Source organism: Mus caroli, unplaced genomic scaffold (genome assembly GCF_978045245.1).
Source record: "Mus caroli unplaced genomic scaffold, Mus_caroli_1 scaffold_7, whole genome shotgun sequence".
Lineage (NCBI taxonomy): Eukaryota > Metazoa > Chordata > Mammalia > Rodentia > Muridae > Mus > Mus caroli.
The window spans coordinates 32935985-32946371 of record NW_028227262.1 but is presented as its reverse complement, the minus strand read 5'-3'; positions in this window follow the sequence as shown (position 1 = coordinate 32946371).

Sequence of the window (10387 nt, the reverse complement as noted above, 5' to 3'; positions counted from 1 at the left end):
CAGCTCTCTACCTGTAGAATTGGAAACAATAGCAACCATTTAGGTAATTAAGGGAATAAATGAACAATTATGATAATCTCATTCAGGTGATCGGTAATTAAGGACACACCAACAATTTAGATGTAAGGGTGCCACTGGAAAGACAAGTGCCTATCTTTTGAGGATGAGGAGTCTATGTGTGTAGTACACAGAAAGTCACACATGTTGGTAGGGGTGGTAAAGATGCCTTATGTAGCCCAGGCTAGCCTCCAATCATATGTGGCTGAGGATGTCCCTAAACTCCTGATCCTCTGGTGTCCATCTCCTGAGTGCAGGTGAATATCACCATCGCCACAGGTTTTATTCAGAGCTTCCTGACCGCAAGCTACAAACTGGGCTACAACCTCAGCCCACACAGAGACTCTGTAGATGCTGCACTAAGGAACTGTCCTCAAGTGGGTCTGGGAATAGCAGGATCAATGCTACTTGGGAATGTGTTAAGAATATAAATTGTTCAAAAATTTAAGATATTTTTGTGTTTAGTTATGTGCAAGTACACGCTCATGAACGCATTGCTTTGTGTGGAGGCTGGAAACTAGTGTCAAGTTTTCTCCTTGGAGATGGAGGTCCCTGACTGAGCCTGGAGCGCATTGATTCCTGTAGACTGGGTAGCCAGTGAGCTATCCTCCTGTTTCTGCAGCCTCAGTGCTGGGGTCACAGATAGCAACACCACAGCCATACCTGAAGGCTCAAGACAGGCCTTGGTGTTTGCTTAGCAAGCACATTACTGACTGGGCCATCTCCTTACCACCCTTAATTTGTCTTTGTTTCTTTTGAGAGAGGGCCTCACTATTTAGCCCAGACTGGATGGCATGCACAGTGTAGCTCAGGCTATCTCAGCCCTCTGATGTGGTTGGATACTAGATATAAGCCACCACTCCCAGTTTAAGACTTACTTTTAGGGCAGGAAAGTTGTTCTCTGACCACTGAGCTGTGTGTGGCAAGTGTATATACACACACACACACACACAAATCAGAAATGCACACATAAATAAGCAGATAAATAAATGGTTTATATATGTTTTCTTTTAATATGGTGATTGTGATTTTGTCCAAAGTCAAAGACCACAAGCCCGAGGGTGCTTCTAGAGCGCTTCCTTATCAAAGAAAATATGGATATTTTTAATGTTTTTTTTTTTTTTGTGCCTGTAATCCCAGCACTCAGTGGTTGAGGCAGATAGGTTGTCAAAAGGTACACATGACAATATTGGTGCCAGTTTTATTTATGATGTCGTCTGACCTGAAGCAGAGGCAGGGGTGAGGGGGTGTGGCGGGGTGTGGGGGTGAAGTTGGCAGTAAAGGAAGCAGTTCTGGGCAATACAGCAAGATTGTCTCGAAACTAAGCTGGTGGGTGCGGTGCTCAGTGGTAAAAAGTGTTTACTGCTGAAGACCTGTGTGAGATCCCAGGACCCACTCTGTGGAAGAAGAGAACTGACTCCTTCAAGCTATCCTTCAACATATGGACCCCAAGTGAAAATACATGTAAATAGCCACTTTGCCAGGCCCACTCTCCTGACTCTACCCCTTCAGTACACTGCACCAGCTTGCCCCATCACAGCCAGCTAGAAGCTGGTTCTTTAAAAGATTTTTTAAAAAAATTATAGTATAGAATAGAGTTTATCCAGGGCATGGGGAGGAGAGTTGAGAGAGGAGAGAGAGAGAGAGAGAGAGAGAGAGAGAAGAGGCCAGTTATGAGCACGTGGAGGGGGGGGCAAGGGGACAGAGCAAGAGCAGATTTTTAATTTTTTTAAAAAAGTTTTATGTATATGAATTTTTTACCTGTGCCATGTAAATTCTTTTTTTTTTTTAGATCTATTTATTTATTTATTAGATGTGTGTACACTGTAGCTGTCTTCAGACACTCCAGAAGAGGGCATCAGATTTTTGTTACAGATGGTTGTGAGCCACCATGTGGTTGCTGGGATTTGAACTCAGGACCTTTGGAAGAGCAGTTGGCGCTCTTAACCACTGAGCCATTCCATGTAAATTCTTGGTGCTCACAGAGGTCAGAAGCGAATGTCAGATCCCCTGGAGCTAGAAAGGTGGGGAGGGTCATGAGCTGCCCATGGTGCTGGGAATTAAACCCAGGGCTTCGTGAATGCTAGGCAAGCGCTTTGCCCACAAACCACATCCCCAGGCCCCAGGATAACTTAAAAGATGCATTTGATTTGTAAAGACAGATTTTTATGTATGTGTCTCTGCGTGTGCCACATGTATGCAGGCGCCCACAGAGGCCCTGTTGGAACTCCCGGAGCTAGAGTTAGAGGAACTCATGAGCGGGCCCAACATGGCTTCTGGGAACTGAACTCTGGTTCCACAAGATCAGTATGGACTCTCTCTCTCTCTCTCTTTTTGTAATTCTCTTATTTATTCACTTTACATACTGATCTTGAGCCCCACCCCTCCTCCCAGTCCCACCCTTCCAAATCCCTCCCCCCACTAGCCCATCTCCTTCTCAGAAAAGGGGAAACCCCCATTGGGTACCACCCCACCCTGGGATATCCTGTCCTAGTAGGCCTAAGCACATCATCTGCCACTGAGACCCAACTAGGCAGTCCAATTACAGGAAGGACATCCAGTGGTAGGCAACAGCCAGAGTCAGCCTCCTCTCTGATTGTTAGGGGTCCCGCATGAAGACCTAGATGCATTTCTGCTACAAATGTGTATGGGTCCTGGTTCAGCACTTGCATGCTGTTTGGTTGATAGTTTAGTCTCTGAGTCCCCATGGGTCCAAGGTAGTTGACTCTGGAGTCCCACATCTCTCTCTCTCTGTCTCTGTCTCCCTCTATGCTTCAGGTCAGGAGACATCATAAAGAAAACTGGCATCAATATTGTCATGTGTACCTTTTGCCACATTTCCAATTATGTTTGAAGCACAGTTGCTGGATCACAGAAGGATGTCAGGAGATAGGGTCTCCTGCAAGTCCAATGGACTTCTAACTTGATTTGATGCTAAGGGTAGCCTTGAACTTCTGCCTCTTGTCTACACCTACCAAGTGCTGGGATTATGGGTACACATCACCACACTGTCTAGGAGAGCCATTCTATGGCTCCTGCTAGTGGCAGCCAGACTGCTTTCTCAGAATGAAGCCCCAACACAATTGCAAGTTCCTCCCTAACAGCAAGCTCTTATTTAAAGTGGTTTTCTTCACTTGCTAAAGAAAATACTACCTCCCCAAAGTTTTAACATTAATTTATCTGGTTATTAGAGATAATAAACAGCTTCATACCTTTAAAAAATAAGCTTTTAAAATAAGAATAAAAATGATGCTAGGTTGGGCATACCTTTAATCCCAGCACTCAGGAGTCAGAACAGGCATTCTCTGTGAATTCAAGGCCAGCCTGGTCTACACAGTGTGTCCCAAACCAGTCAGAGCTCAAAGTAAGACCCTGTCTCAAAATATAAAATAAAAGCCGGGCGTGGTGGCGCACGCCTTTAATCCCAGCACTCGGGAGGCAGAGGCAGGCGGATTTCTGAGTTCGAGGCCAGCCTGGTCTACAAAGTGAGTTCCAGGACAGCCAGGGCTATACAGAGAAACCCTGTCTCGAAAAACCAAAATATATATATATATATATATATATATATATATATATATATATATAAAATAAATTAAAATATGGTTTTAAATATTTCTTTTATACATTGGATTGGGGAAGACATTTGCATGTCATCCTGTTTAGTCTCCATGCATCTCTGGTGTTATTTTTTTCCTCTTTCTCTTTCTCTTACAGACTTATTTTGTTGTTAATTACATGTAGACCAACATGTAGGGAAGTGGAGACATGCATGTAGTGGTGATGTGTTTTTTAAAAGATAAAGAGGGGGGATATGTTTTATGGCTGTGTGGTGAGGTGTGGGGGAAGGAGCCGGCAGGCCCATGCTGAGGCATCCCTTCCTACTGAGGGACCAGCTATAGTACCATAGTATAGAAAAGAGTTTATTCAGGATATGGGGAAGGGAGTTAGGGTAGTAGAGGTGGAGAAAGGCAGAGAGAGAGGGGAGGGGAGGAGAGAGGGGAGGAGGGGAGGGGAGGAAGGGAGGGGAGTGGAGGGGAGGGAGGGGAGGAGTGGAGTGGAGGGTAGGGGAGGTTAGGAGGGGAGGGGAGGGGAGGAGAGGAGAGGAGGGGAGGGAGGGGAGGGGAGGAGGGGAGGGAGGGGAGGGGAGGAGGAGAGGAGAGGCTTGCCATGAGGAGGACTGAGCAGGAGCAGGAAGGCAAGAGCAAGAGAGAGCAAGAGAGAGAGGAGGGGGCAAGCAGCCCCCTTTATAGAGAGTCAGACATACCTGGCAACCCAGGTAATTGTGGGGCAGAGCTTAGACAGAATGCTAACAGTGGGCATCCAAAAGATCCCCTCAGAGGCCAGAAACGTGCTTTGGATCTCTGGAGCTGGCGTTGCAGGCCGCTCTGAACTGTATGGTGTGTGTGCTGGGAACCCTGTGCAGGAGTTTAACTGTGATCCATTTCTCAATTTCTTTCTCCATTTGTTAGCCAGATTTCTGCTACTTTGACAGTTCTGTAGAGAACCAAATTAAAAAGAGAAAAACTTCGTTCTGGCTCATGGCTTCAGACATTTGGGTTTGTGGTGAGGACAAACATGGAAGCTGGAGCCAAAGGAGGCCGGTTGCAAGTGAGTGCAAGAGAGGCAGGAGAGGGCAGGAGCTGGGCGGCAGAGTCCAAGGAATCCAAACTTTCCTTCCAGGGTCAGGGGCCCTTGGGAGATCACGGAGGTAAACAAGAGGTCACCTTCTGGGAAAGCGGAAACTTTCGAGAATCTGGAAGGTCCTTCCCAGGCTTTCCAGAAGGAATAAACAGCTGTTGGAACAGACTCTGAGCAGCCCAGCTGCAGAGAGGAGATATCTTGGATCTGTCAGCTGCCTGCATGGTGTACAGAGCGCTTCAGGGTTGCTGCTTTTGTGAGTCGTCACCCTGTTTGGGGCTTTTGGTGATGCAGCTGTTTTTGAGCCACACCTGGTACTGTAAATAACCCCTCACCCACACTCCTGTTAGCAGACCAATAAAATCTCACTAGTTTAACCAAGTTGGACCTTAGTGTGGATGTTTCTTGGTTCTGTCATGGGGTTGGTTCCCTTTCTGAGAGAATAGGTGTGTGTGTGTGTGTGTGTGTGTGTGTGTGTGTGTGTGTATGTGTTGTGTCTCCCCAGGAGAAGTCTATCACACACAAGGACTGGTCCAACCAGTCCCTTCGAGGACGTGCACCCAATGATCTCACAGCTATTCAGGTAAGCCCCGCCTCTTAAAGGTCTCAGCACCTCCTGCTAAGGCCACAGGGCCAGCCAAGATCCCGGCAGCAACGCCCGCACATTCAACCACGGAGCCCCAGCCCCGCCGCTTCTCAGTGGATTCTTCCTGTGTTATTACGATTCCACAGAATTTGCCTAATACTTATTTGTTAAAATAACAAACCTAAGAATGGTCATTGCAACTCAAATCTTTCTGGTTTTACAACCTGAAGTCTCAGCATGCTCCAGGCAAACTCCCTCCTTTCCATGCCTTAATTGCCTCTGCGTTTGAGGGAAACACCAGGGGGTTTGGAGTCCTACGGAAAAGACCAGGGAAGAAAGGAGATCCAGGGCTCAGCACCCTAGCCCTGCCGATCTGACCTCGTGTTCAGGAGTACTCCACTTTCCCACAAAAGGTCAAGGACGCTCAAGACTCAACAGAAGGCTCCAGGTGCCAGGAGCGAGCCTTGCCCCAAGCAGGTGCAGAGCTGAAACCCGTCGACTGAGTCTTAGAAACTTCCTGCTCAATGTTTTTCTCTGTTGCTAGGAAACCTGGTTTCCTTAGCTGGTCATCGGTTAGCACCCCCTCTTGTGTCCAGAAGAGCAAAGTTCATGGTTTCAAACTTCCTCCACTTCCCTCCTGACTCTCTCTCTCTCTCTCTCTCTCTCTCTCTCCTCTCTCTCTCTCCTCCCTCTGTTTATTTCCTTCTCTGACTTTCCCTCTCTGTCTCACACACACACACACACACACACACACACACACACACACACACACACACACACACTTGCGCGCGCGCGTGCATGTGGATGCAGGCGGCCTCAGAGACCAGACATGTTGGATTCCTGGAGCTGGAGTTGCAGGTCACTGTGAGCAGCCGGATGTAGGTGTAGGGAACAGAACCCGGGTTCCCCTGGAAGAGCAACATGCACACTTAGTCACTAACCCATCTCTCTACTTAATTTTCATCATGGAATACGTAGAAAAGTATCCAGAAGTCTGGCATGCCTTTAATCCCAGCACTCAGTTTTCAGAGACAAGAGGATTTGAGTCTGAGGACAACCTGTGCTACCTGTAGATACTGTATCTTAAAAACTAAAGAAATGAGCGGGCTTGGTGGCCCTTGGGAGGCAGAGGCAGAGGCAGAGGCAGAGGCAGAGGCAGAGGCAGAGGCAGAGGCAGAGGCAGAGGCAGAGGCAGAGGCAGAGGCAGAGGCAGAGGCAGAGGCAGAGGCAGAGGCAGAGGCAGAGGCAGAGGCAGGTGGGTCTCTGTCAGTTAAAGGTCAGTAGCCTAGTCTATAAATCGAGTCCAGGACAGCAGGACAGCCAGGGCTTTGTTACAGAGAAACCCTGTCTAGAAAAACTAAACTAAGCAAACAAACAAAAAACAAAGACAGAGGACTTTCCCATTCCCTTATTCAATCAGACATTGACTGCCCAGGAAATCATACCTCTCCCGGAACTGCAGGGCTGTGCCTGCATCTTTTTGCTTTGTGCTTAATTATCAGAATACATATTTAAAAATGGGAAGTTTGTAAATAAAGTCATACATTTTCATTCAATATAATGTTTATGGGCACTGGAGAGAAGGCTCAGTCATTAAGAGTGATTACCGATCTTGCAGAGGCCCAGAGTTCAATCCCCAGCACCCACTGGGTGGTTTGCTCACTACTGCCAGGAACTCCAGCCCCAGGGGATCTGACACGCTCTTCTGACTTCTGAAGGTACCGGGCACTCATGTATACATACTCCCACACAGACACACACATAATTTTAAAAAATTAAAATGATCTATCACACTATGTTTGTGAGGTTCATCAATGCTATTACATGAAAATGTGCTTTCTCATTTTCTTTTAAAATTAATAATTAGTATGTGAATGTATGATGTGGGGATTCAGCTGTCCACGCCACAGCGTAGACATGGAGGTCAGAGGGCTATGCCACGGAATTGGTTCTCTCCTTCCACCGTGTGGTTCCTGGGGATGGGATTCAGTTTGCTAGGCCTGGGTGCTAAGCTCTCTTACCTGCTAAGTCATCTCGCTGGCACTGCTGTATAATATTTCAGTCCATGACTATACAATAATTTCATTCTGCTCAGGGACATTTGGACTACTTTCAGATTGGGGCTGTCTTGCACAGCACTGCTTCGAATCTTCTGTCTTTCCTTATGCTCTGTTGCATGAAGCTGTGCTTCTCTCTTGGGTATCTTTGTGACAGTGTATCTCTGGCTGGCTGTACTAGATAATGCCAGAGAGTTTTCCAGAGTGGCTGAACAAATGCCTGGCTGTTCCTGCCCAGCACACTGTTCATTCCCACTGCTCCACTCAGCAACATTTTGTATCACCAGATAGTAAATGTCACTTATCTTGAGGGTGTGTAGCCCATGGTCATTTTAATGATTCCATATAATACAGTATATTAAGTATGTGTCTTCGAGTTTTATTGTTGTGAAGAAACACCATGACCAAGGCAATTGGAACTGGCTTACAGTTTCAGAGGTTTAGTCTATTATCATCATGGTGGGAAGCATGGCAGGGTAAAGGCAGACCTGGTGCTGGAGCAGCTGGAGAGTTCTACATCTTGATCTGAAGGCAGCAAAAAGACTGTCTTCTACACTGGGCTGAGCTTGAGCATATATAACCTCAAAACCCCCACCCCCACAGTGACATACTTCCTTCAACAAGGCCACACCTCCTGATAGTGCCACTCACTATGACCGAGCATTCAAACACATGAGTCTATAGGGGCCAAACCTACTCAAACCTCCACAGCATGCCTTCACACATTTGTCAGTTGCCTGACTTTCATCTGAACTGAAATGTCTATCAAGAGTTGGAAGTTTAGCTCAGTGACAGAGCAATTGCCTAGCAAGTACAAGGACCTGAATTCAGTCATCAGCTCTGAAAAGAAAAGGAAAACTTACACACAAAAACAAATGAACAAGCAGAAACAAAAAAATGAATCAAGAAACATTGTTTAAGTTCATAAAAATTAATTTGTCAAGTGTGGTACTCCCACACTCTGGAGGTAGAGACAAGCAGATCTCTGTGAGTTAGAGGCCAGCCTGGTGCACATGGTGAGACCTAGTCTCAAAAAAGGTGCTTATGCCAGGCGGTGGTGGCGTGCACCTTTAATCCTAGCACTTGGGAGGCAGAGGCAGGCGGATTTCTGAGTTCGAAGCCAGCCTGGTCTACAGAGTGAGTTCCAGGACATCCAGGGCTACACAGAGAAACCCTGTCTCAAAAAACCAAAAAAAAAAAAAAAAAAAAAAGTGCTTATTAATTTTTGTTGTTCTTCTTCGTGGGGTTTTTGTTTGGTTGGTGTTTGGTTGGTTTGGTTTACACATGTGTGCTTGTGTGGTGGTGTCTGTGTGTGCTGTATGTGCAGGCTAGAGGCAGGGCATCCTCCTTTCTTGCTTTCTACGTTTTCAGTTTGTCTCTGACAGGGTCTCTTGATAAAGCCCTGGAACTCACAAAGATCTGCCTGCCCCTGACTTCCCAGAAATCACAGGCCCACACTGCCATGCCAGCTTTATTTAGTTTTACTTTTTTTTTTTTTTTGGTTTTTCGAGACAGGGTTTCTCTGTATAGCTCTGGCTGTCCTGGCACTCACTTTGTAGACCAGGCTGGCCTCCAACTCAGAAATCCGCCTGCCTCTGCCTCCCAAGTGCTGGGATTAAAGGCGTGCGCCACCACGCCCGGCTAGTTTTACATTTTTTATTTGCTGTGTGTCTTAGGGTTTCTAACCGCATGACAGAATACCTTGATCAAAAACACCTCCCTGGAAACGGCTTATTCAGCTTACACTTCCATATCACTGCTCATCATTGAAGTAAGCCATGACAGGAACTCAAACTGGACAGGAACCTGGAGGCAGGAGCTGTTGCAGAGGCCATGGAGGGGTGCTGCTTACTAGGTTGCTCCTCATGGTTTACTCAGTCTGCTTTCTTATAGGACCCAGAATGGCCATTTCAGGAATAGCACCACCCACTCTAATTAAGAAAATGTCCTACAGCTGGATCTTATGGAGGCATTTTCTCACCTGAGGTTCCCTCCTTTCAGATAACTCTAGCTTGTGTTAAATTAACTTAATACTAGCCGGGTGGTGGTGTCGCACACTTTTAATCTCAGCACTCAAGCAACAGAGGCAGGTTAATCTCTGAGTTCGAGGCCAGCCTGGTCTACAGAAAGAGTTTCCGGATGGTAAGGACTATACAGAGAAGCCCTGTGGGTGTGGTGGTGGTGTACATCTTTAATTGGAACACTCAGAAGGCAGAGGCAGGTGGATCTCTTGAGTTCAAGAGCAGCATGGTCTATATTGAGTTCCAGAACAGCCGGGCTACATATCAGAGAGACCCTGTCTTTAAAAACAAGATCCTTCTTTCTCTCTTTCTTTTTCTCTCTTCTCTCTTCCCTCCTTTAACTTTTTACTGGTTCTTTGTGAATTTCACATCATGCACCCCAATCCTACTCGTCCCCCCCCCATACCTGCTTTCCACTCTCACAACTTCCCCACCAACAGAGAAAAAGAAAAGTCTCCTAGTTGTGGAAGTTGAAGTGTGTCACAATGTGTCCCACAGTAAACCCTTCTGTCTACCCTGATAGCAAATGTTCATTGCAGTGATTCATGGGTCTGGTATGAGGCCTCTGGCTTGCTTCTGCTACTCCAGCAATACTGGATCCTCACTGGGGCTCCTCTCGGACATCCTGTTGTTGCCCTGTGTCATGGAGAGCTGTAGTGTTGGATCTGGAGGATCAGCTCCTTCATGCACCCCAGCAGTTCATCAACGGGGTAGATGTTGGGGTGGGCCGATTCAAAGCCCTGGATCTGGGCCGGGGCAGTATCTGAGCAACCTGTCGGCTCTCCTGCTGTCACACTCTCATGGTTGCCTCATCCCTACCCTGGCCACCAAGGTCACCTTCTCTAGGCAGCCAGCTGTAACACTTGGGAAGAGATCTCTCCTGAAGAGCCGCCTGAGGTTAGTTGGCTTCTCGTTGGCCCAGCCCAGCCCAACCCAACTCAGTGCAGAGCGTCTTGGCATTACCAAGTGACCTGGAAGGCACCACAGAGACTTGTCTCCCTGCCTGCACTCACTTCCCTTTGCTGGAA